The 26,523-nt window shown below is 35.2% G+C and overlaps 2 non-coding genes across 2 annotated transcripts; one reads left to right on the top strand and one right to left on the bottom strand.

Moving 5' to 3' along the window:
* The first annotated feature begins 10,316 nt into the window (after positions 1-10,316).
* On the top strand, positions 10,317-10,423 carry LOC141694552 (small nucleolar RNA R71). The gene has a single exon (XR_012563845.1). It is a non-coding gene; the product is annotated as a small nucleolar RNA R71 (small nucleolar RNA).
* Positions 10,424-25,875: 15,452 nt separating this feature from the next.
* Positions 25,876-25,982, bottom strand: LOC141694284 (small nucleolar RNA R71). Its single transcript, XR_012563604.1, has one exon. It is a non-coding gene; the product is annotated as a small nucleolar RNA R71 (small nucleolar RNA).
* Positions 25,983-26,523: the final 541 nt, after the last annotated feature.

The following is a 26,523-nucleotide window of genomic DNA, read 5'->3' as shown; positions in this document are numbered from 1 at the left end:
TAATTCCACCTTTAAAAGGTACCTGCATCCATCCATGGATAAATCAAGTCATATATCCTTGACAGATTATCTTATTCATCATTCCCACCTCGATAGTCGATACCTAATTTCATAATAGCATCCTTATTCAAATCGAGGTCAATCCATATGGCCTCCAAAAGATAACAATGGTCATCCGCTTGTCTTGCCTAATTTGGTAACGATAACAAGGATGTTCTGGAAGATATTGGTCGTGTTCAACGTGAACTTCTTCTTAATAATTCCTTATTTACTTTTGTTGTTTCTCAACAGTCACCTCAATGTTGGGATATCTCTCATATCTGGCGTCTCCCTTTCTGGGTATCAAGCCACCGGTCTTACACTTCACATTCTTGAAGGTCACTTCCTTCATCCAATTTTCCTAGTTTCTTACTTTCTTGTCTCCTCAGTCTATTCGCGTCTCATTGTCTATCCTTCGAATTATCTCAAGGTTTCCTTGAATCTTTCCAACTTACAGGGGATAAAATATATGTATCTCTTATACCTTCAACCATCAATTTAACTCATGGTGAATCACTCTCATCCGGACGATTACATACTTTTCTATTTCTATTTCTACGAGTCTTTAGGGTTTCCTCATACCCAACTCCTTTATCATTCCTCAAACTCTCTTGCCTTTATATTCCTTTCCACTTCATTTTCCTTTTTATTTTCCTTTCTCTTATCATTATTTCATGAACCAACACAACATAAGCATTGATTTCAAATATCCCGTCATTCTGGATTCGCGTCTTCAGAACGAATCTTAACAACTTTTACAGCTTAGACTCATAATTCATCATACTCGTCTGTCTTTGTTCTGGCTCTAAAGCTTTTACACTATCTCCTTATCTTTGGGAATTACTTTCCCGAAAACAATTGACTGAACTTAAATCAGTTTATTCTAACCTCTGGCTCCGTGCCTTTCTTGGTCTTTCACCAATGGGTGGTCTCTCTCTTAGGAGGGTAAGTGACAAAAATGGTCTTTTGTGGTTCATCAATCATTTTGAATCTCAAATGATTCCTATATTTCCTTTAGCCAGGTTCTTGCCTCGGCTGGGTCAGCCTGTTCCTTGGAACTCTGAGAGCTTAGCGATTTAAAGGTCATGAAAGAATTTCCCACCGCACTGTCTCCTCAGGGTGGTGGTTGGGGATAATAGTCTAAGTTCTGTCTAGACAGGTCCATGAATTGCCGTATAGGGGTACCATCTCGGGTCTCCTTTCCTTACTCGACTTTTTGTTTCCTTATTATGAAATGTTTCATCCTACTCCCCATAATTGGGGTCATCTTTTAATTTAAAATCCTCATTTTCCACTCCATTATGTCATGGGTTCCTTCTATCTTGATGGCGACCTCCCTGACTATCGCGTTCAGGGTTTGCTCTAAATCTTATTCCTCAACTATGGCTCTCATCTAAGTTCCCATCCTTACACTCTTGAACTTTCGGAACCCAAATTCTATAGGAATACCTCATTATTCCCTTATCATCTTTCTCGATATTAATCTTTTATCTAATTGTTGGCTCTCTGCCTTCATTCATAACTTTTTCTGGCACAATATGATCTTTTCCAATAATTCGGGCTGTATTGCTATCTCAAACAGCTTTTCGGTACCGGCTCCGGTTACCTTCACTACTATTTCCATTTTCTCAAAATCTCTTATAAACTCTCCAAAAGACATTATCATCTTGAGTCTCTCCTTTTTACTAAGGGCATCAACCACCATATTGGCTTTCCCCGAATGATAAAGAATCTCCCAATCATAATTCTTGATTAGCTCTAACCGCCTCCTCTGGCGTATGTTGAGCTCTTTCTACGTAAAAATGTACTAGAGCACTTATGGCTTAGGTAATTCTCGCACTTCTCTCCATACAAGTAGTGCCTCCAATCTTTAGGGTAAACTATTGCCACGAGCCTAAGCTCATGAGCGGGGATATCGAATTTCATACTACCTTAATTGTCTTGACATGTACGCGATTACCTTACCGTGCTGCATAAGCACGCACCCTAAGCCCTTGTGCGAAGCGTCACTACACTTCACAAAATCTCCTTTTCCATCCGGCAACGCCAGCATAGGGGCCATCACCAACCTCTGCTTCAGTTTTTGAAAGCTGTTCTCGCATTTCTCTGTCCATTCGAACTTCGCAGTCTTACGAGTAAGCCGCGTTAAAGGGGCTACTATCTTTACAACTTGAACGAACCTCCGGTAGTGACCGGCCAATCCTACCTCTAGTAGTCGACCAAACCATGGTCATCAATTCATCAGTGGTCCTTTATCCAATCCTGTCAGGATCCTCCATGGGATCCTCCTCAACAACTATCCCTTCTAGGACAACATCCTCAACCGCTAATCCTCAATATCAACATCATCCGGTCCTGCATTAGGACACTCTATCGGATCCACAATCCGATCTCCAATTAGTAATAAAATATCATCGCGCTGTTGCTCCTCAACCTCAGGGTTCGGAGTCCCGCTACTCTATACGATAACGAACTACGCTTCTATCGCTACATTTATAAGGGTTCCCATAAGGGTTTTAACTGTCAGTACTACGTTAGGTAGTCCGACTATGAACTTGGCAAGAGTTCTTATTATCTTAGTGAACTTATTATCTTTACGTCCCATCATCTCTGAGGTTTATAACGCTTAGCTCTGATACCATTTCTGTAACACCCCCAGATCCGGGGTCGGGGATCCGGGTCGTCACGGTCTTTCTTTCCACAATATCACTTCACTTAATTAATAATAAATAACCTTATGCTGTGACCCCACGCTAACACACACCACAACCCGTTATAGTCTCAGAGATGAAATTTAAATAAGTACAAGTCTTTGAATCCACAATTTAAAAGTTATTACAACCCGAAATGATTACTTGATAAATTTACAGTTAATTGCCATTATCTGCCACAAGTTATAATTGTACATAATTGATTCTCAAAAGTAGATGGTCTGATCTACAATAGATCTACCTCTGCAGCTATAGCAGCTACAACATCAACGGGAAGACGCGGGACGCTTCCCACGCGCTTGCGCTGGGTCTGCTGGAGTCTGGCCATCTTTCCTAACTGTTGTTGTGTGATGAAGAAATAAAGCAAGGGTGAGCAGCAAGCCCACCAAAATAATATGTATAATGATTTACAGTATATGAGTCTACTCATAATACTCATGAAAGTCTTGGTCAAAAGAAATGAACCAAGTTAATAACTTAATTCGATGAAGTCGCAAAATATTCAGTATATATATATACATATATACTTTTCAAAATATTGGAAGTCCTCTTCCATGCATAATATACACAAAGTCCCAGTGTATAACTGTATATAAAAAAAATCGTTGCAAGGTGATCTCATATATCTAACCTTGTCTCAACGTTTTTCTGAAAATCTTTGTCATTCATAAGACAATTATTAATTAGATATAAGTTTAAAAGATGAAGTTACCAAATACTTCACTACACTTATATCATTTCCAAATACTACTTGAACTACCACCGTTCAAGTTATAACCAGTTTCAAAAGTTCATCCCACTGATGAGACCACAAGATAAGACTTGAATAGATTCAATCTTTGAAATATTATTGAATGAAAAAGTTATGAGATACTTTATTTAGTCCTGATATATATACATATCCACATATATATATATCCCGAAAACATTTCCTGGAACCTCTGTTATGTGAAGTATGAACAGAGTTCGAAACATCCAATGAATTTTGGAAAGGAAAAGAATTTTGGCATAAACCCGATATCTCGCTGATCAGGCAAAGATACCTATAAGTAACCTTTTCTACTAGTAGATGGACGAATTCCCCACTGGTCATCACCCTGGTCATAATTAAGACCTATGCTGGACTGCCACTCAGCCACCTATGCATTTGATGGACTCCCACTGAGCCACTTACACAATAATAGACCGTACCTCGGCCTGTCGCTTATGCCGACTCAATGAGAGGGGCTTACTTCCCGAACGTTGGGCAAGTAATCAATTCATTTACCAAATCTGCAACCTTGTTGCGAATATAAAATACACCACAGAGCCGGACTCCCCAGGTTTTTGAGCGAGTATTTAAATCCCCTTTAAAAAGGAAGATCTTAAATATAAAAATGAGTTTTGGGATCCGCTCTGACTTTTAAAAATCATTTTGAAGACTCGAAAACACTTTAAAGAGTGTTTGGAGTAAGACTGATTTAATGAAGTAAATCAGTCCCCAGAATATTAGAAAATATCTGAATATTATTAATTAAATAATATTCCCATAAAGAATAATCTTTATAAAAATAATTGAAGTAGAAGTATTAAATTTATACTTGAAACGAGTATTAAATAACCCAAGATATACTTATATGAAAGTATTATCTTTATTTGAATAATCGAAAATAAGTTTGATTATTTACACCTTATTCTTTAATAAAATAAAGAATATATTTCCGCAAATAATCGGAGTCATAGATCCTCATATGAATATTCAAATAATATTCAATAAATAAAATAAGCTGAGTCATAATACCTCGAATGAATATTATAAATAATATTCATTAAATAAAATAAAGGAGTCATACATCCTCAAATGAATATTCAAATAATATTCATAAATAATATAAAAGAGTCATAAGTCCTTGAATAATATTCGAAATAATATTCAATAATAAAATAAAGTTTAAAGTTATCGAATAAACCTTATTCGATTAATAGTTTGGAAAACTATAACCATATATATATAAATATAAATATATATATATATATATATATATATATATCCATATCCATATATACAAGATTACTCGGGATCCTCGACTCCCGGTTTTAGAAAATATTTTCACCTTTGGGTCCCTATACTAAGGGTATATGCAAGATACAACTATCCTCTAGCATAGGTATTATCAAATAACCAACAGATATAAATTTCAAGAATATGAAACAGGCATGCATATATACCATATCACATGCTACAATATATCGCAAAAATTTGCTATCAACAATCATGCAATATCACAAGATAATGCATATACATATGTTTACATCACAACAACAGTATAACGGATAGAATACTTGCCTGAGCGACTGGGGTTACGAATGGCTCGGGACGAGTCTGATAACCTATAAACAACAAGTAAGTTGGAATTAAACCAAAGTCACTTGTGAATCTATACTTTAACTAACTTAGACTCTAACGCTTGTTTTGCGCTCACTGATTCGCTTAAGTCACTCGGGTACCCTCGGCTCCACCATTTTTAATAATTTAACCTTTACGAGTTTTAAAGCGATTCCTTCGCGAGTGACTTACCAACTGCCTAAAACACTTACCATAAATGTTTCATGCATTAATTAACCCTTTTTGGTCTTTAACCTACATTTCAAAGTAAGGCGAGGGAAAAAGTTTCGTTCGTGAAACGCCGTTACTTGAAACGGTCGTTTCTCCTAAACCGTAAATCGGAATCGAACGAACTACATATCAAAACGAAGCTCGTAACATGAGCTATCTAAACATGGCAGTGGTCACAATCTAGCAGGGGGTTCTCGGGTCCTAATGCTATGCACAAAAACAGTCCAAAGAAAATCGGACGTTACGACGGCTATGTTTACGCGATTTCCAATATTTTTAAACCATTCAAACCCATTCCAAATCAACCCCAAATCCAACCTCAAATCCATCATACAACAAACATCCATCCTTATCACATCATAACAATCCCAACAAATCCACATTAACCATTTATACTATTCTTTATCATGAATTTAAACTACACTTAAGTTCATTAATCAACAACCAAGATTTACAACTTCAAAAACAACCCAAAACCCATTAATCTCTACATACACAATCATCAAGCCTCTCATGAACTCTAATACTCATTTTATGCTCTTAACTTTCAATAACAAAGCTTGGTTAAGAGATTATACCTTCCTTGGAGAGTGGAGAATCAAGGGGATGGCTTGGAATCATCTTTAAAGCCCTTATCCAAGCTTAATCTAAACAAAACTTCAAGAACACAAATTTTAGTTCTTGAAAACACTATTCACCATCTTCTTTGATGATTTATAGAAAAAGATTGGCTTGGATTTAGAAGCTTAAACTTATAGGAAGTATGTAACTTAACTAGGAGAAGCTAGGATAATTACCTTGCTAAATAGTAAGTGGAGGAGCTTGGATCTTCAAAAATTAAGAAAAGGACCCGTGAGCTTCCATGGAGAAAGAAGAAGAGAGAATTTTGTGTTTTGCCTTGTTTTGATTTTTTTTGGTTGGTTGATTTGGTTTTTGTTTTTGATTTAGTAATTTACCTTCTTGCCCTTGGATTTGTGTGGTTACAAAGCCACCACACCTCCTCCTTCCCATGTCATGCTTATCTCATCCACATGATGTCATCCTTCCTTCCTTGTCTTCTTTCTATTGGTTGGATGACATCATTCCCATTAATCCCTTTGATTAACTTCCTAATCGTTTGCCTAATGACCGCTGATCTGCTATACGGTTCGCTTAACTTTCGTTCTCGTTTATCGTTTGAAGGATCATACCCGGGATCTTATTACTTAGGTTCCCTTAACCTTTCTCAATACATTATATTCCTTTTTATGATCCTCTATTATAATCCTTTAATTTAAATCCTTTTTATCCTGTTACCTCATACTCAATTCTCTCCGTATCTTGTGGATTTCCGGGAAAAACCAAAGTGTTCGGAATTGGATTCTGACGATCTTTACATACACTTATATACTTCATAGAGTACTAATAATATCCCATAAGATCAATAACAGAACCCCTACATAGCGTGGCATGAAAAGTTTTCTCGTTCAGCAAAAACACTATTCATAAGGGTTTCAAAATTTCTCAAAAATTGGGGTTATTACACACCCCAAACAACTGCTCATCGGGAAAAGACTCATTTATCAATGTCTTGTCATATAAAATAGTACCTGGATTTTCTAAACGAGAGAGATGATCAACAACCTAATTCTCAGTACCTTTTATATCCTTGTTCTCCAGTTCAAACTCTTGTAGTAAAACAACTCCTCTAATCAATCTAGGCTTTGAGTCCTTCTTCTAGACGAGATAGCGAATCGCAGCGTGATCAGTGAAAACTGTCACCTTCGTCCCAAGCAAATAAGATCAAAACTTTTTAAAACCGTAGACAATGGCTAAGAGTTCCTTCTCAGTAGTAGTGTAGTTCAGTTGAGCACTATTGAGGGTCTTACTAGCATAATAGACCACATAAAATACATTTTTTTTCTTTTCCCAAGAACCACTCCAACTGCATAGTCACTTGCATTGCACATCATTTCAAAAGGATCATTCCAATGAGGTGCAGTTATGACAGGTGCCGTGATCAAGCTCTTCTTTAAGCTCTCAAAAGTAGCTAGACACTCATCATCAAAATTGAAAGGGACATCTTTCTCTAATAGATTGCACAATGGTTTAGAGATTTTAGAGAAATCCTTGATGAACCGCCGATAGAAACTCGCATGACCAAGAAAACTGCGGATTCCCTTAACAATTTTGGTGGAGAAAGGTTTTCAATGACCCCCACCTTGGATTTGTCCACCACAAGACCTTTACTAGAGACCTTGTGCCCAAGAATGATGCCCGGTTTCACCATAAAGTGACATTTCTCCAAGTTAAGTACCAGATTGGTCTCAACATACCTTTTAAGAATTGTTCCAAGATTTTGCAAGCACTCATCGAAAGAATCCCTGAACACAGAAAAATTGTCCATGAACATCTCCACATTCTGACCAATCAGGTCAAAGAAGATGGCCATCATGCATCTCTAAAATGTGGCAGGTACACCACATAACCCAAAAGAAACACTTATAAAGGAAAAAAGTACCAAACGGATAAGTGAAGGTAGTCTTTTCTTGATCTTCTGGAGCAATACAGATCTGATTATAGCCCGAATAGCGGTCCAAAAGACAATAGTATTCATGTCCAACCAACCTGTCAAGCATCTGATCAATGAAAGGAAGTGGAAAGTGATACTTCCTTGTGGATTTATTCAGCTTTCAATAATCCATGCAAACTCTCCACCCCGTCACTGTTCGAGTCGGGATGAGCTCACTCTTTTTATTAGCAACCACTGTGATGCCTCCTTTCTTCGACACACACTAAACTGGGCTCACCCAAGAACTGTTAGAAATAGGATAAAGGATGTCTGCGTCTAGCCACTTAAGAATTTCCTTCTTCACGACCTCCTTCATGATAGGATTTAACCTACTATGTTGCTCAACAGTCGACTTACTTCATTCCTCTAACAAAATTTTATGCATGCAATAAGAAGGGATAATTCCCTTAATATCTACTATAGTCCATCCAATTGCTGACTTGAACTCTCTCAGAATTCTCAAGAGCTTTTTCTTATCACTACCTAAAAGGTCAGATGCAATAATAACATGCAAAATAGATGCATCACCTAAAAACGCATACCTCAAGTTTTCAGGCAAAGGTTTAAACTCGAGTGTAGGAGCTTCCTCAATAGATGGCTTGAGACGCCCCTTAACATTTTTGAGTTCTGACAATCCAAGAAATTCAAATGACATATCCAGCATTCGCTTCCAATGAGAAGCATTCAAATACTGCAACTGCTCATCACCTTCATCATCTTCACTATCTGAATCGCCCCATCAAGGCTTTCTCTAGGGCATCAGACCTTAGCATTTGATCAAGTTCTGAAGTAACCATAGAATCAACCAATTCCACTTTTAAGCACTCCTCTTCATCAGTAGGGAATTTCATGGCATTGAAAACATGAAAGGTCACATCTTGATCCTGTACTCGCATAATGAGCTCACCCTTCTGCACATCAATTAAGGTTCAGCCAGTAGCCAATAATGGGCTTCCCAAAATTATGAGAGTCTTTTTATCCTCCTCGAAATCAAGAATTACAAAGTCAACAGGAAATATGAGTTTGTCCACCTTGAGCAAGACATCCTCCATAATGCCCCGTGGATATGTAATAGAACGATTGGCCAACTGCAAGGACATATATGTAGGTTTTTGATTAGGTAAACCCAACTTTTTGAAGATAGACAAAGGCATCAAATTGATGCTAGCTCCCAAATCACATAAACACTTGTCGAATGACAAGTTTCTGATGGTACAATGAATAGTGAAGCTTCCAGGATCTTTAAGCTTCGGAGGCAACTTCTAATGTAGAACAGCACTGCATTCCTCTATAAGAGCAACGGTCTTTCAGTCATCGAGCTTCACTTTTCAAGAGAGAATACCTTTCATAAACTTCGCATAGCTAGGCATCTGTTCCAGAGCTTCAGCGAGAGGTATATTGATGTGAAGTTTCTTGAAAACTTCCAAGAACCTAGAAAATTGCTTATCCAACTTCTTCTTCTACAACCTTTTAGGAAAAGGAGGTCTAGGATAAACCTGTTTTTCCCTGTGTTACCCTCAGGAGGAGTGTTGATAACAGCTTTCTTCCTTGGTTCCACCTCGGCATCCTTCAACACCTCTTCCCTAGCCATAACTTCATTTATGAAACTTGAGGTTTTTCAGGGCTTGCAACCTTCCCAGACCTCAATATAATTGCCTTAACCTGCTCTTTTGATTCCCTCTTGCCTGGAACTTCTGTGTCACTAGGGAGTGTACCAGGTTGTCGATTCAACAAAGTATTGGCAATCTGCCCAATTTGATTCTCCAGGGTTTTGATAGAAACCGCTTGGCTCTTGCACATGAGCCTCAACTCCTCCAATTCAGATTTTTCATTAGATTGACTTTTACTTTCATGCGGTAGTTGTCGAAGTTGGAGTTGTTGTCTTGATGCATATTGCGGTTGTTGAAAACCAGGAGGGTTGAATTGCTTTGCTGCATACTGCTGATGAGGCTGTTGCACCGCATTCTGATTGTTGCTCAAGCTGAAGTTAGGATGATTGCGGTTATTGGGATGATAAGTGGATGGAACTGGTTGTTGCGACCTCTGAAATTTGCTTACAAACTGAGCTGATTTACTAGAAATAGCACACTACTCAGTTTCATGCGCACTTGCACAAAGCTCATAAACAGTTGTGATCTGATTAACTCCATAATTAGCCAAAGAATCCACCTTTATCATTATAGCCTTAAGCTGAGCAGTTATAGTAGTAGTTGTATCCACCTCCAGAATTCCTGCTACCTTGCCTTGAGGTAGTCTCTGATTTGGGTTCTGGTATTCATTAGTAGCCATCAGTTCAATCAACTCATAAGCTTCATCATAGCTCTTAGCCTATAAGGGTCCACCAGATGCTGCATCGAGCATGGGTATTGATTGTGCTCCCAAACTATTGTAAAAGTAATTGATGACCATCCAATTAGGCATTCCATGATGAGGACACTTCCTAAGCATTTCCTTGTAGCGCTCCCAAGCCTCATAAAAAGATTCTCCCAATTGTTGTGCAAATTGAGTGAAAGCGTTTCTGATTGTAGCTGTCTTTGTCATAGGGAATAATTTAGTTAGAAACTTCTGAGCAAGATCCTCCCAAGTGGTGATAGAACCTACTGGTAGAGAATGTAACCAGCACTTAGCTTTATCCCTGAAAGAGATTAGGAAAAGCCTCATCTTTATAGCATCTTCAGAAATATTGTTGAATTTAAAAGTGTCGTAGATCTTGATGAAATCTCTAATGTGCATGTTGGGATCTTCCGTTGGAGAACCCCCAAACTGGACTGAATTCTGCACCATCTGAATCGTGCTAGATTTGATTTCAAAAGTGTTAGCCACAATGGTTGGTCTGATAATGCTAGACTGAATGTTATTAATCTTTGGTTGAGAGTAATCCATCAAAGCCTTCAGATTCACTGCTTGATCTCTTATTGTAATGATCGCTTCTTCTTCAAGTTTCTCAACTTCTTCAAAAACTTCTTCAACTACTTCAACTTGTTCCAGTGCTTCTTTACGAGATTGAGAATGTGTTCGCATACACGCCCTCTAGAGTACCTGAAACACAAACAAAGTAAACAAGTAAGTAAAATATCCGAGTTAGTGAACTTTAACGACCACGGATGTCAAGAACTTAAACTAAATTAAACAGCGAGTCCCCGACAGCAGAGCCAAAAACTTGTTAGGGCGAAAAAACGTGCTAAAATTACATGCAAGTATACGTGTTCCCAAGTAGTATAAGATATAAATCAGATTCGTACCCACAGAGACTCTTTTTAGTTAACTTAAGATTATGCACATATGCAACAATGGTATTGCTATCGCTCAATTTTAAGACAATAACAAGTTGAGATGTTTATAACTAAGATTAAACTAACATGTAATTAAATAAGAATAAAAGTGATTGAATTAACTATATGAGACAAACATGGGATTCTAACTTCATTAAATACTTCATTAAAAGTTATTGTGCGACGCCCTCCAAATCCGGGTTAGAAGTTTGGGGTTCACAGCACACACCCAAAAAATAAACCTGTACATAAAATATTATATGCATTGACCCTTCTTTACACAACCACGGATCGAAACAAGTTAAAGTATGAAAATAAGCCACAACCTTAACTTTTATTACATCGTACCAAATCCCAACTATTTTAATTTACAACTGATAATGATATCGTTCTTGCAATCTTGCATAACTCATCTACAATGTAAATCCCCTGCTAGCTCGATCCAACTTAACCGGGAACCCTAGCTCGCACACTAGACAGGGAATCCTCGTTACCAAGAATTTCCTTTTTCAACTATTGAAAATATAAAAAGGTTTGCAAGAGTGAGCTAACTAGATCAGCAAGTCATAAAAGTAATAAACTGGGTTAAATAGTGATCAGTTGAAATAATTTAGAAGAATCAATTTTCGGGATGAGCAACGATTAGAATTGGATATTCACTTTTCACTTTAAAAACCAAGGTTAGGCTGCTGATCAGTCACGCACTAACCCCGAGCAAGGCACACATCTATGCTCTCTATACTGGATCTAAGGCACACATTGGCCTAATATGACCACGAATCTGGTCTGATCACGAATCTGGTCCACATTTATAAAACCATCCAATTCTAAAATGATTCATTATGATAACCATTGTAATTCAATAAAAACAGAATCATAATTAACATTGATAAAGTATTTATCTTAGAGCATAAAACATTTCACAAGTATCATCAAGGTATATCAAGGTGTAAATATGAATAACGGCTTCAAGCCTGATGAAGAATCAAGTATCTAATGCACAATGGTTCAATGATAATACAGAGTATAGATCTTTGATGTCATAGGGTATTCCAGGGTATATATAAGTTTCTGTATGCTCAAAAAATTTTGTTGCAATACTTGGTTTATGGTGTGTATGTATTTCTGGAGTAGTATTGTATTTTTATGGTTTAATATCTGGGAAATCAACCGTTGGTGGTTTACAAGAAATAAAGCTTACAGCTCAAGTTCAATGATATGATCAGGGTTCAAGGTTGAATAATTTAAAGCGCTTGTAATATAAAACATGAATTAATTTCAATACAAGCAATATATTATGAGAAAGTTTGGAAATATTTGCAATATATCTTGAAGAAAGGTTCAGAAGTACGTGCCTTTTCACAGATGATTTCCAACTTTACTTGTACTCATCCAACAGTTTACTCATCAATCACTTTCCTTCTTTTTCTATGCCTTGATTCAATTCATCAATCACATGTCTTCTCTTTCTACGCTTCAGTTCTATTTACGGATCACTGGCATTTTTTCTATGCCCCCGCTTACTCTGCTAGGAATTATAAGTATCTTTCAATATTCAATCTCATGTTATTCTAATCGTCACATAGACGTCATAAGCTTCTATCTACCCTTCGTTTTACCCAAATCCGATTTACGGATTGAAAGTTATGACCAAAACAGTCAAACAATAACCACATACGCATATAACACATCAATCAGATAGCACGTAGCACATAGCATGCAAGATATTCAATCAAACTAATTTTTCAAAGAAGATTCGGGGATTTTCCAAGTATTTAAAATGAATTTTTGAATATTTTTCGGAATTAAAACGGGTTTTTGAATCATTTTATAATTAAATAACAGGATTTGAACGACCGAATGTAACTTTAAAATAATTTTATAATAATTATCGAGCCTTGAAAATAATTTAAAATAATATTTTAATGCTCGAAACTATTTTTCAGAATTTTTAAATCCAAATAAATAATTAAATCCAATTATTAAATCAATTAAAATCAGTTAATAATTAAATAAATAATTAATCAATTAATATTAAATTAATCGATTAATTATAATAAATGAAAACTAATTAAAATTAATTAATAAAATAAATCAGATTTATTTTAAAAAAATAAATAATTAAAAAGTTTTTCTGAATTTAAAATGATTAAATAAATATTTTCTGAATTATAGATAATTAAAAGAAATTTTAGAATAAAAGAAATTAGATTTTTGATTTATTTTTAAAACCAAAAATCAGCAACAAGTTTTAAGAAATCACATTTGGTTTTTACAAATCAAAACCGGGTCGCTTTTCAGAAAAATGGGTCAACAATTGGGTTGCCAAGAACAATCCAGACCCGCCGGAAATATTGCAGACTCCGGCAAGGTCGGGAAACTCCGGCAACCTCAATTGGTGCCCAAATCAACACCGTGTATCAGTGTTTTTGCTTAGAAATTCATTACAATCTTCCCAGAAACACTGATTAAACAAGAAGCAACATAAACACGTCCTGAAATTGAAGGTCCGGCCAAATCGATCCAAAAACCGGCGAAAAGTTCAAGAACTCGATGAGCACTCTCCAGGAAGCGTTTGATGCCTTACTATACACTAATCGATTGCAAATCAAGAAAGGAACACAACCCAATCATCCAAATCGACTAATAACCCCTAATTCAAAATCGCCTAGTTTCAATTAAGAACATTCATATGAATATAACCCTAATTTTATTAATTCGAGAGTCAAACATCAATTTGGACATGTTATTGAACTCCAAATCAGTCATATATTATACCAAACTGAGCAGGATAAAATTATCTACATGATACAATCATCAAATCATATCAACAACATCAGAACAAAAATTTCTAATTTAATCAATAAATAATTCAAAATAAAATAATTAAATAAGATCAAAACCTTGATTTCTGCACCAAAAGTGTTGATTGATTTAGAAAGGTCTTTTCGATAGCTTCGATTTGATATATTGCACACTCAATTCCGAATTCGATAACTCCTTCGTTTGTTAGTTTGATTTTCAAGAACGCATTGATTTATTAGGGTTTTCCCTGTAAATTCTATATTTTTACTGACTGATTATGATTATACAAATATAATGAAATAAAAAAGGGCTATTTATAGTTATGGAATATTGGTTCATTTTGGATCGTGTTGGATCGAAACCGTAATCCGGATTGAAAAAGTAAAAACACGGAAAATGTCCGAAATAATCAGATTAGGTTAGGAAGGAGTTTTCCGAAGAGTTTCGGGTTGTAAAAACATAAAAACGGTTGAAGTCGAATGATTCCCGGTTTTATAAAATAGTTTTGTAATTATTCAGAAAATAATTATTAAATCTATAAATCATTATAAAATTATATAACACTCCGAAAATTTCCAGAAAAATATCACAGTTATCTATATTTTATTCTCGACATATTAAAATTTACATACCTATACTTTATCTTATATAAACATCCACATATCAATACCAATCATCAGATAATTCACCAAAAATCATTTAATAATCACACAATAATTATTTATCAATAAAAATAATTACACGCTATGTCCCGGATATTACATCCCCCCTAGAAGGATTCTGTCCTCAGAATCACATTAAGGATCAGATAACGATGCATTGAAGTATTCACCTCCATTTTCTCAGGTTGATCCCTCAATCCTACAACTTTTCATAAATTTTTACTCGCAACATCACTCATTACATAACAGCCTCTTGTTGACATCATATTCTATTAGTTGCTCATATAACTCAACTCAAGCCTCCATTTTATGGAGCTAGATTACTTTTCCTGAATATACATATATAAACACCCTATGAACCTGCTATACCTGTGGCGGTGAAGCCAACTCACTTACACTTATCTTGCCTATTTTACTGTTCCAAAAGGACTAGTATAATGCATATTAATTTTCTTTTCTTTCTAACTCTAGTCACTCGTGCTCATGAACGTTTGTAATAGTTACTGGTTGTTGAATCTCATTCCCTCATGTTTCTTCGTTCAATTAACTTAGTTTGTAATCGCTTCCAACCGCATTTGAGGCTTTTTAACCGTCCCCTTAATCTTCTTGTCCATCTGCGAATTATATATTGAAACCAAGGCGTACTCGATTTCGAACATTCTCGAAATTACTTCAAAATTAAGAATCAATGAGAAAATCTTGACTGGATATGATTGACGCACAAACTTATCACCATATCTTATTTTCCTTGAATCACAATCGAGTATATTTACCGAGCGAAAATATCTTACTATTTAGAAGAAAATACACTAACTTGGAGGCATCACCAGCATATTCCAACCCATATTATCATTTATTTTGGTTTTAGGGAGTTCTCATACGAACTGACTGCAATGCTCTTCTTTGACGTCTAATCACATATAACACTTATTCTTTCTTTATGCCGTATTATCAGAATGTCTTCTTTGACATTTATGTCTTGTATCGTATTTGAATTCCTTGAGTTATCGATGTTTAACCAAATTCCTATCTTTTAGTTCTGTCTTACCTGATGTTCGTTCATCTAGGAGTGGTATATACTATTCTGGTTTGACATAATTCATCGTGTTCTGAATACTCCTGTCAAATCTCAAATCAAATAATATTGATCATTTACAATCAATTCTTGGATCTGATGACGTACCACAATTTCTTCAAGCAGCAACTAACCCACTTATTGGATAAACTGCTGATTAATAAAAAGAATGACTAGGTTTGGATAACCTATCGATAATGATTCAATTAATGCTTTCCCCCCTTTCCTTTTCATGCCTGGTCGCTAGATATTTTCTTCTAGCCCTCGGTACTTAATCGTACTCCTTGGATGCATTCCCTATCTCAATTTACAAATGTTTTCTCAATTCTTCACTTTACTTCTATCCTTCATAATACCCATATATTTCGTATATCATGGCATCTTATAATGTTTCTTTATTATCCCTTTGATTCCACCTTCTTTCCTATTAAATTCTTCTTTCTCATGGTTTATTATTTCTTATTATCATAAGTGAGTCTTCCAATAGTGCTATTCGGTTCTTCATCAAATAAACCATTCATGTTGCTAACTCTGGATCGAAATCCTTCAATTCATATACGTTACTATCATTATTAATTTCTACCATACATCGGATACTTGTATTCGCAAAACTTCCGGTATTTTGAGGTAATTCTCAATACATCGTCGTTTTATATTGGAATACCTTCAAGTCCTTTAATAAAGCCTTATTATTATGCATGATAAAAACTCTTTGATTGTCTGACAAAATCCATATTGGTGTAGTTACGAATCTCTTCTTTATTCCACCTCCTTTCTTCCTTTCATTCCTTCTCTTTTCTCTATCTTGAATCTTTAGTTCTTAAAAACATTCTTCTCACTTGTATATACAAATAACTTTTTATTTCTCTTGTCTATTACAAAGGGAATATTCATCCAAGTAAAGCCTCACACACTTGCAGCAATTTCTGAATTCTACAGGTGTCCTTACTTTCTCTAAATTTCTCATTGCTTTGATTTCGGATTTGAAAATCACACCAAATTTGAATTAAACTAATTGGAATCGATTTCCATCTTATTGACCATTAATTGATAAAATTAACCAATTAACTTAATTGATCAATTGCACCATGTGATGACTAGCTACATGAAATCAAAAACCAATTATATATAGTCGGATTGGTTGTAACAACCTCTTTCAAGAACCGAGATCACACTTATTTGGAGTATCAATAGGAATATCAATAATACACAGAAGTATACTTTCTAACTTTAAAAGTAGGGTATTTTCCGAAAATTTGGGCAGCATCCTTTATATTATTCACTATCAGCCGGACTCAAGCCGACACCGATAATCAATCAAACAACCAATAATTAACCAACAAATATACCAACAACTGTCGCCTTCTAAACTTACCATTTCACCACCACATATAATAATAGCCAGTATAACCCATATTTTTAGTTCAACTTAAGGTTATAGCGAGCAATTCTTATTATACCATACCTTTTCTCATATCTTCTGATTATAACAGAATATCACTAATGAGTAAAATTACAAATTATTCTAGAATTCTTCTAGTTCATGTTTCAATTCAAGCTTTCTAATTAAAAATTCATTTATCCTTGAGAATATACACTTGTTCTTATTAGTTAACTTGTTCAAATTTTGTGATAACCAACACCTGGTCTCAACCAACACTATCATAACCTTATGAAAGAATTCAATTGGTTTCAAAGCATTTATTAAAAATGTTTGCAGTTGAATCACCATATCTTCATCTCCACTTATGTCCTTTCATGCTGAACTTCCTTCATTGGCTCAGTTACGAGCATCGCATTTACCATAACTCATTTACTTAATTGGGAAAACCCAGCCATTCCTTGAAGAACACCCTTGAAGTTTATTCGCGACTAGAATTTCTTCGATTTTAAACCTTCATGACAAGTATCTCTTACATGATTGAGGTATGCTTCATCTTTACAATGTATTAATCAATTATCTGGTTATTATTAAGAATTTCTTTATTCGCTTTTGCTGTCCAATCACCCATTTACCTTTTCCGATATTCGCAGCTTTAATTTCATATTTCTCTAGTTAGTTTCCCTCATACGGTTCGCTAACTACTTCAATTCATGCCAAAATCTCAGACTTGAAACGTATCATGTATCTAGATTTTCGCTTCTGGTTTGATGTCACCGTGACAACCACATTATTTGGCAAAATGATTCTTCTTTGCATGTATATGTCCACCATTTATTGGCTTGCAATTATCCATACCTATCATGTAACTCCATCTGCTACACGGGTTCATTTCACTTCCTTTTAAAACATTCAAAGAATAGACCTTACACAAGAATAGAATTTATGTATATGATTCTAATTGGAAACCTTTTGTAAAGAATAACAGTACAAGGAAATAATCGGAAATATCCATAAATCAATAAGTCATAATTGAAGAAGAAAGAATCAATGATGATTTAGATATGAGTGAGACAACCATATTTGTACTCAAGATGGCCAGTCTTTCATACTTTATGGTTTACAACACATGATTAGGTGGCATCCCACCAGACTCTTCATTATTTCGACAAAGAGTCACACCATAACACTGTTTGTCTCAATCAGAAAATAAGACTTGAGGGAAAATGATTTTTTGAAAGGAATACAACAATTTTCTTATCACCTCATAGAGCTGATTATGAAAGAAGTTCATACTTTATTCAAGATTCATAAAAATGTATAGTCTTATAAAAAAAATGATATCTTTGGTCGCCATCTGTTTACAGCTTCAACATTTGTCCCATCAATAGATACCATTCTAAGTCATATATAAACTTTAAAAAGTTCTCCGAAATTCCTTCTTAAATCAATCATTAGAATAAATTCCCATTTATTAAGTCTTGTATCTTTAGCGTCGCGCTTCTATGTTTATAATTTGACCCTATCTACACTCTTATGAGATTTACAATCATACTTCAAATTTCGCTTATACTACTGATCGTTCAACATATCGCCTCTTTTGCTATTAACATTATTCCTTTAGAAAAGTCTGGAAATTTCTCAATCTTCTTCGATCATACTCGGCTTCTTTTAAATCGACGTACCCTTTGAACTCTAATAGTCTCAAACATTGGATGAATAGTTTCTCCGTACATTGGTCCTGTCGTTTAAACTTATCAAATAAGATTTGCACTCTTCTATTAGGAACAATCAAATCGTTTCCATAATAGCAGGTCCACTTGGCCTTCTAAATGAACCATACTAACTTCTAGAACAAATATTCTTCTGGATAATCTGAATCGTATAACAAACAAGAAACCCAGGTAGTAGTTCGACAACCAATTTTTTAAAACATGTTTTGTTTAAAGGATTTTTAGAAAAATTTTGTTAAGAAAATCTCTTTTGAAAACTGTTTAAAATTTTGAAAGTGATACACCTGGTCGTCATTACTATATGAGTTGGGTGTCGTCCTTCTCAACCACTACAAATTATCAAATTAGGGAAATAATCAGATAAAAGCTCATTCAAGTCCGTATATCCTCTACGCCTTATTGGGTCCCTTTTGCCTTCATTGGTCGACAAAAATTCCAGATCCGTTACATATTATCATATTCATAACTTCACTTCTAGTCTTCCATACCGGTAACACTCTCATCATCATCCCTTACGATTACTAAGTATAACAAATCTATCCAGTAATAATCAAATCTATTTTATAAAACAAGGTCGACTAATATCACATCACATTGCTACTATACGTATCATGTTTGGTCATAAAATCATCATATAATTCCAAGAAAACGCTCAATTTCCAATCTACTCAAACTCCTTTAAAATCCATCTAGCTCACTCCACAAGATAATCATGGGTGGCATACTTACCAGTAGCTCTATATAACCTAGTAGCAGCTATTCCCCGAAACACACAAATCCTCTCTTTAGGTTTCTTCTCACCTTTCTTAATATCTCGTATACTCACCATATGTTGTACCTCTCAAATCCATCCTCATAGGTGTTTTTTACTTTATAAGACGGGTTTTAAACTGATGTTATAGAAAAAGGTGTAGGGTAGACAGAAAAGATGCGCTCACAGCTGAATATTCGGTAGAACCAGAATCAGCATGTGGGGGATCCTCGAATAGGTAGTCTCACATTAGGGGATGAGATAATAGCTTGAAAAGGTGCAACCATCGCAACAGGACGTGATATGGCTAACACCGGTGAAAGAGCAGGGCGTGAATCAGATGATGGTCCTCCGACTGAAGGCTCCGAATGATCAGACGATCCTGGGATAAAAGAATCTTCCATCGGCACTATCTGACAATCGCGTCGCTAGATAAGAATCTCGAATCTCATTACGAATCATACCAAAACCTATTATACAGTCACACTCAACCTCTCGGTGTCCTATTTTTCTATTTCTTAATCCTAATCTTAACCCTCTATCCATTCCCGACAATCTAGGCTTGTTTCAATGACTTATAACATGTAGCTCTATTACCAAACCTGCGACGGCCTCCAAACCCGGGTCAGAAGTTTGGGCTTCACAACACACACCTAATAAATAAACATGTAAATAAAATATTATATGCATTGACCCTTCTTTACACAACTACGGGTCGCAACAGGTTAAAATACGAAAACAAGCCACAACCTTAACTTTTATTACATCGTACCAAATCCCAACTAGTTCAACTAATAATGATATCATTCTTACAATCTTGCATAACTCATTTCTAATGTAAAGCTCCTGCTAGCTCGATCCAACTTAACCGGGAACCCTAGCTCGCACACTAGACAGGGAATCCTCGTTACCAACAATTTCCTTTTTCAACTGTTGAAAACATAAAAAGGTTTGCAAGAGTGAGCTAACTAGCTCAGAAAGTCATAATAAAAATAACCGGGGTTAAACAGTGATCGGTTGAAATGATTTAGAAGAATCAAGTTTCGGGATGAGCAACGATTAGAATTGGATATTCATTTTTTATTTTAAAAACCAAGGTTTGGCTGCTGATCAGTCATGCACTAACTCCGAGCAAGGCACACAACTCTGCTCTCTATACTGGACCCAAGGCACGCACTGGCCTAATATGACCACGAATCTGGTCTAACCACGGATCTGGTCCACATTTATAAAACCATCCAATTCTAAAATAATTCATTATGATAACCATTGTAATTCAATAAAAACAGAATCATAATTAACATTGATAAATCATTTATCTCAGAGCATAAAACATTTCACAGGTATCACCGGGGTATATCAAGGTGTAAATATGAAGAACGGCTTCATGCCTGAAGAATCAAGTATCTGATGCACAATGGTTCAATGATAATACAGAGTATAGATCTTTGATGTTATAGGGTATTCCAGGGTATATATAAGTTTCTGTACGCTCAAGAACTTTTATTGCAATACTTGGTTTATGGTATGTATGTATTTGTGGAGTAGTATTGTATTTTTATGGTTTAATATCTGGGAAATCAACCGTTGGTGGTTTACAAGAAATAAAGCTTACAGCTCAAGTTCAATGATATGATCAGGGTTCAAGGTTGAATAATTTAAAGCGCTTGTAATATAAAACATGAATTAATTTCAATACAAGCAATATATTATGAGAAAGTTTGGAAATATTTGCAATATATCTTGAAGAAAGGTTCAGAATTACTTGCCTTATCACAGATGATTTCCAACTTTACTTGTACTCATCCAATAGTTTACCCATCAATCATTTTCCTTCTTTTTCTATGCCTTGCTTTTATTCATCAATCACTTGTCTTCTCTTTTTTCTATGCCCCGCTTACTCTGCTAGGGATTACAAGTATCTTTCAATATTAAATCTCATATTATTCTAATCGTCACATAGACGTCATAAGCTTCTATCTATCCTTCGTTTTACCCAAATCCTATTTACGGATTGAAAGTTATGACCAAGACAATCAAACAATAACCACATAGGCATATAACACATCAATCAGATAGCACGTAGCACATAGCATGCAAGATATTCAATCAAAATAATTTTTCAAAGAATATTCGGGGTAAAAACTGATTTTCCAGGTATTTAATACAAAATTTTAAATATTTTTCGGAATTAAAACGGGTCTCTGAATCATTTTATAATTAAATAACAGGGTTTGAACGCTTAAATCTGACTTTAAAATAATTTTATAATAATTATCGAGCCTTGAAAATAATTTAAAATAATATTTTAAAACTCGAAACTATTTTTCAGAATTTTTAAATCCAAATAAATAATTAATTCTAAATATTGAATCAATTAAAATCAATTAAATTAATTAATTAATTAATATTAAATTAATCGATTAATAAAATAATTAAAAACTAATTAAAATTAATTAATAAAACAAATTAGATTTATTTTTAAATAATTAAATAATTAAAAAGTTTTTCTGAATTTAAAATGATTAAATAAACATTTTTTGAATTATAGATATTTAAAAGAAATTTTAGAATAAAAGAAATTAGATTTTTGATTTATTTTTAAAACCAAAAATCAGAAACAAGTTTTAAGAAATCACATTTGGTTTTTACAGATCAAAACCAGAACGCTTTTCAGCAAAACTGGTCAACAATTTGGGTTGCCAAGAACAACCCAGACCCGCCGGAAATATTGTAGACTCCGGCGAGGTCAGGAAACACCGGCAACCGCAATTTGTGCCCAAATCAACATCGTTTCTCAGGGTTTTTGCTTAGAAATCCATTGCAATATTCCCAGAAACACAGATCAAACATCAAGCAATACAAACACCTCATGAAATTGAAGGTCCGGCCAAATCGATCCAAAAACCGGCGAAAGTTCAAGAACATGATGAGCACTATCCAGGAATCGTTTGATGTCGTACTATACACTAATCGATTTCAAATCAAGCAAGGAACACAACCCAATCATCCAAATCGACTAATAACCCTTAATTTAAAATCGCCTAATTTCAATTAAGAACATTCATATGAATATAACCCTAATTTTATTAATTCGAAAATCAAGAATCAATTTGAACATGTTATTGAACTCCAAATCAGTCATATAATATACAAAAATGACCAGGATAAAATTATCTGCATGATACAATCATCAAATCATATCAACAACATCAAGAACAAAAATTCCTAATTTAATCAATAAATAATTCAAAATAAAATAATTAAATAAGATCAAAACCTTGATTTCTGCCCCAAAAGTGTTGATTGATTTAGAAAGGTCTTTTCGAGAGTTTCGATTTGATATATTGCACGCTCTATTCCGAATTCGATAACGCCTTCTTTTGTTAGTTTGATTTTCAAGAACGCAATGATTTATTAGGGTTTTCTCTGTAAATTCTATATTTTTACTATCTGATTACGATTATACAAATATAATGAAATTAAAAAAAGGGCTATTTATATTTATGGAATATTGGTTCATTTTAAAATTGTGTTGGATTGAAAAATAAGTTGCTTAGCCGCTATGTAACTGCAAAAATGATTCGTTTTGGATAATTATCAACCTATTTTGGATAATTATCAAAATTGTAACACCCCCAAATCTGGGGTCGGGGATTCGGGTTGTCACGAGTTCCATTTCCCTTAATAACACTTAATCTTAATAAACAACTAACTACTGTGTACTGTGACCCCACAATATACACACACACCACAAGTTATAGTCTCAGAGATGAATACCAAAAATAACAGAAGTCATTTTATTCCACAATTATAAGTCATTACACCTCAAAAGGGTTTCTGAATATATTTACAAATTCTTTGCCATTATTACAATTCAGAAATATTCATAAGTCTGGTACATCAAAAGTTGAAAGCCTAGCCTACTGGTAATTCCTACCTCAACTACATCGACATCAACTCCTACAGGAAACTGCAGAACATTTCCTATCCGCTCGCAAATTGGGAGCTTGGTCTTGTTCATCTTGTCTATCTGTTGTTGTGTGATGAAAGAAGAAAGCAAGGGTGAGCAACAAGCCCACCGAAATAATATGTATAATAATTAACAATATATGAGCATTCTCATAGTACTCATGAAAGTCTTGGTCAAGAAGAAATGAACCAATTTTGATATCTTAACGTGACCAAGTCGCAAAATAATCAGTATATATGTATATATATATGATAAGTGGCATTTTATACCACTTAGAACGTCTTATAATGACTTGAATTGATGTCTTGAAATCAAGTATTTTGTTTATTTGATGCATTTTTCTAGTGTTTTTGTATTTCAGGGTATAACTTGCTTAGCTAAGGAGATTTCATCATAATAAGCCTAGAGGGAATCAGTTGCGGGAAGTTGTGCGAAGAAATCAGCAAAATCAGAAGCAAAAAGTGGAATTTTCCAAAAAGCATGCAGGCGCCCGCCTGGAAGAGCAGGCGACCGCCTGGGGAGCAGGTGCCCATGTGGGATTGGAGGCGGTCGCCTGGGGTCGGAATTTCAGATTCTGGATTTTCTAATTTGAGTTCTATTGGGCTTCAGAGATTGCTGTTTCTTGTGGACTCTTTTATAAGTAATCTTGGGAGACGTTTTCACAACAATCAAGGAGCAAGTAACAAGGAGAGAAGATTAAGAAGACCATTTTAGCACGCAATAATGAAGAAGAGGAAGCATACGTTATCTTATAATTCTTTTAATTCGTTGTAACAGTGGATGCTAGTTTTCTTTACTCTGAACATTAATACTCTTGTGACGTACTCTGTTTTTAATAAGTATTTTTGTTAGTTTATATCGTTGTGTTAATATCATGTTTTCATATGAATCCATGGTGATAATGAGTTCTATTATGGGTTAATTGTGATCATGGGATCGTAGCAGATTTACTATGGATTTCCTTAGTTAATTGTTTAATACCTTGGTATGTGATGATTATATGATATCTAGCATATGTTGTGCTTATTCTTCTTATGTGCGTCGCGAACATATAAGATAGCCTGTTAATCTCTTGTGAAGCGACAGTGAATCTTGAGATTTATAACTTGCCATGCTAGCATAGGTTCATGTATTGTATACATGATTAGTGGGTAACTCTAACCATTTTAATTGTCATGTGTAATCATAATGAATAACTTGCGCTTAAATCGTTATGTTGTCAAATTCTGTAGACATATAGGGTCTCAACATAATTGATGTCTATTCAACTTCTATCTTAATTGTGGATGCTTGATAAAATGGTACTTGTGCAACGAAAGTTGGCTTTTATCAATTTCGTGTTGTTCGATTAATATCATCACCGTTACATGCTAAGGGTAATAACAATAACTATTGAATGAAGTAGTAATGAAGTTATGATCTCATGTGTGTTAATATTGTTAATTCAAGTGTTAATTTAAGTGTTTAATTCTCATAGTTAATAATTAGTTAATCAACCTTAAGTGTTATTGTCTTGACATTGAAGAGTAATCATACATTGGTGAGTAAGTGTTAATTAAATGTAATTAATCAGAGTCTCTGTGGGAACAACTAGAAATCATTCTATATTACTTGTGAACGCGTATACTTGCATGAATTATTAGCGCATTTTTTATGCCTAACAAGTTTTTGGCGCGCTGCCGGGGACTTGGTGTTAATTTTTTTAGTTTATGTACTTGCCATCAGTGGTCATTAGGACTCATTGATTAAGACTTGTTACTTACTATTTCCGGTTGTGTTTCAGGTACTCTACTGAGCGTTTATGCAAACACGTTCTCGCACTCGCAAGAGGACTCTAGATACGGATGAGGAGACAGATTTAGCTCTTGACATTCTGGAGAAGTTAGATTTTGAAGATTCGGATAAAGAGAGTGAAAAGAAAGAACCTGTAACAATGGGTGATCGTATAGTTCCAGCAGATCCAGCTCTTATGGACTTTTCTCGGCCTAAAATTGATGACATTCAGTCAAGCATCATTCATCCGGCTATTCAGGCCAATACTTTCGAAATCAAGCGGGGCACTATTCAGATGGTGCAGAATTCTGTTTCTTTCAGAGGTGCTGCGACTGAAGATCCCAATATGCACATTAGAAATTTTGTCGAGATCTGTAGTACTTTCAAATATAATGGTGTTACTAATGAGGCTATCTTGCTGAGGCTTTTCGCATTCTCTCTGAGGAATAAAGCTAAGGACTGGTTACATTCTTTACCAGCTGGGTCCATCACTACTTCGGAAGATCTTGCGCAAAAGTTTCTGGTGAAGTTCTATCCAATTGCCAAGACTGCAGCTATGAGGAGTGTTCTTACTCAGTTTGCACAGCAACCAACAGAATCTATGTGCGAAGCTTGGGAGCGCTATAAGGAGATATTGAGAAAGTGTCCACATCATGGTATGCTTGACTAGATGGTGATCACTGGGTTTTATAATGGTTTGGGGGCCCAATCTCGGTCCATGCTCGATGCAGCTTCTGGAGGTGCCTTGTGGGCCAAAAGCTATACTGAGGCCTATAATCTCATTGAAACTATGGATGCAAATGAGTATCAAAACCCAACTCAAAGAATGATGCCTGGGAAGGTAGCAGGTATTCTGGAAGTTGATGCAGCTACAGCTATTGCAGCGCAGCTCCAAGCACTGTCTATGAAGGTTGATTCTTTAGCCAACTATAGAGTCAATCAAATAGCTATTGTCTGTGAGCTTTGTGCAGGCACTCATGCTACGGATCAGTGTTCTCTTGTTAATGAATCTATTCAGTATGTGAACAATTTTCAGCGACCGCAGCACCCTGTGCCAGCTACTTATCATCCTAATAACAGAAATCATCCCAATTTCAGCTAGAGCAATAATCAGAATGCTGTTTAGCAACCATATCAATAAGCTGTAAGTAAATAGTTTAATCCACCTGGATTCCAGTGTAATAACCCCAATTTTTGGGAA

The sequence above is a fragment of the Apium graveolens genome, chromosome 10, assembly GCF_009905375.1.
Source record: "Apium graveolens cultivar Ventura chromosome 10, ASM990537v1, whole genome shotgun sequence".
In the NCBI taxonomy this organism is placed as follows: domain Eukaryota; kingdom Viridiplantae; phylum Streptophyta; class Magnoliopsida; order Apiales; family Apiaceae; genus Apium; species Apium graveolens.
The sequence above is the reverse complement of the archived record's forward strand: the minus strand, read 5'-3'. Positions and strand labels throughout refer to the sequence as shown.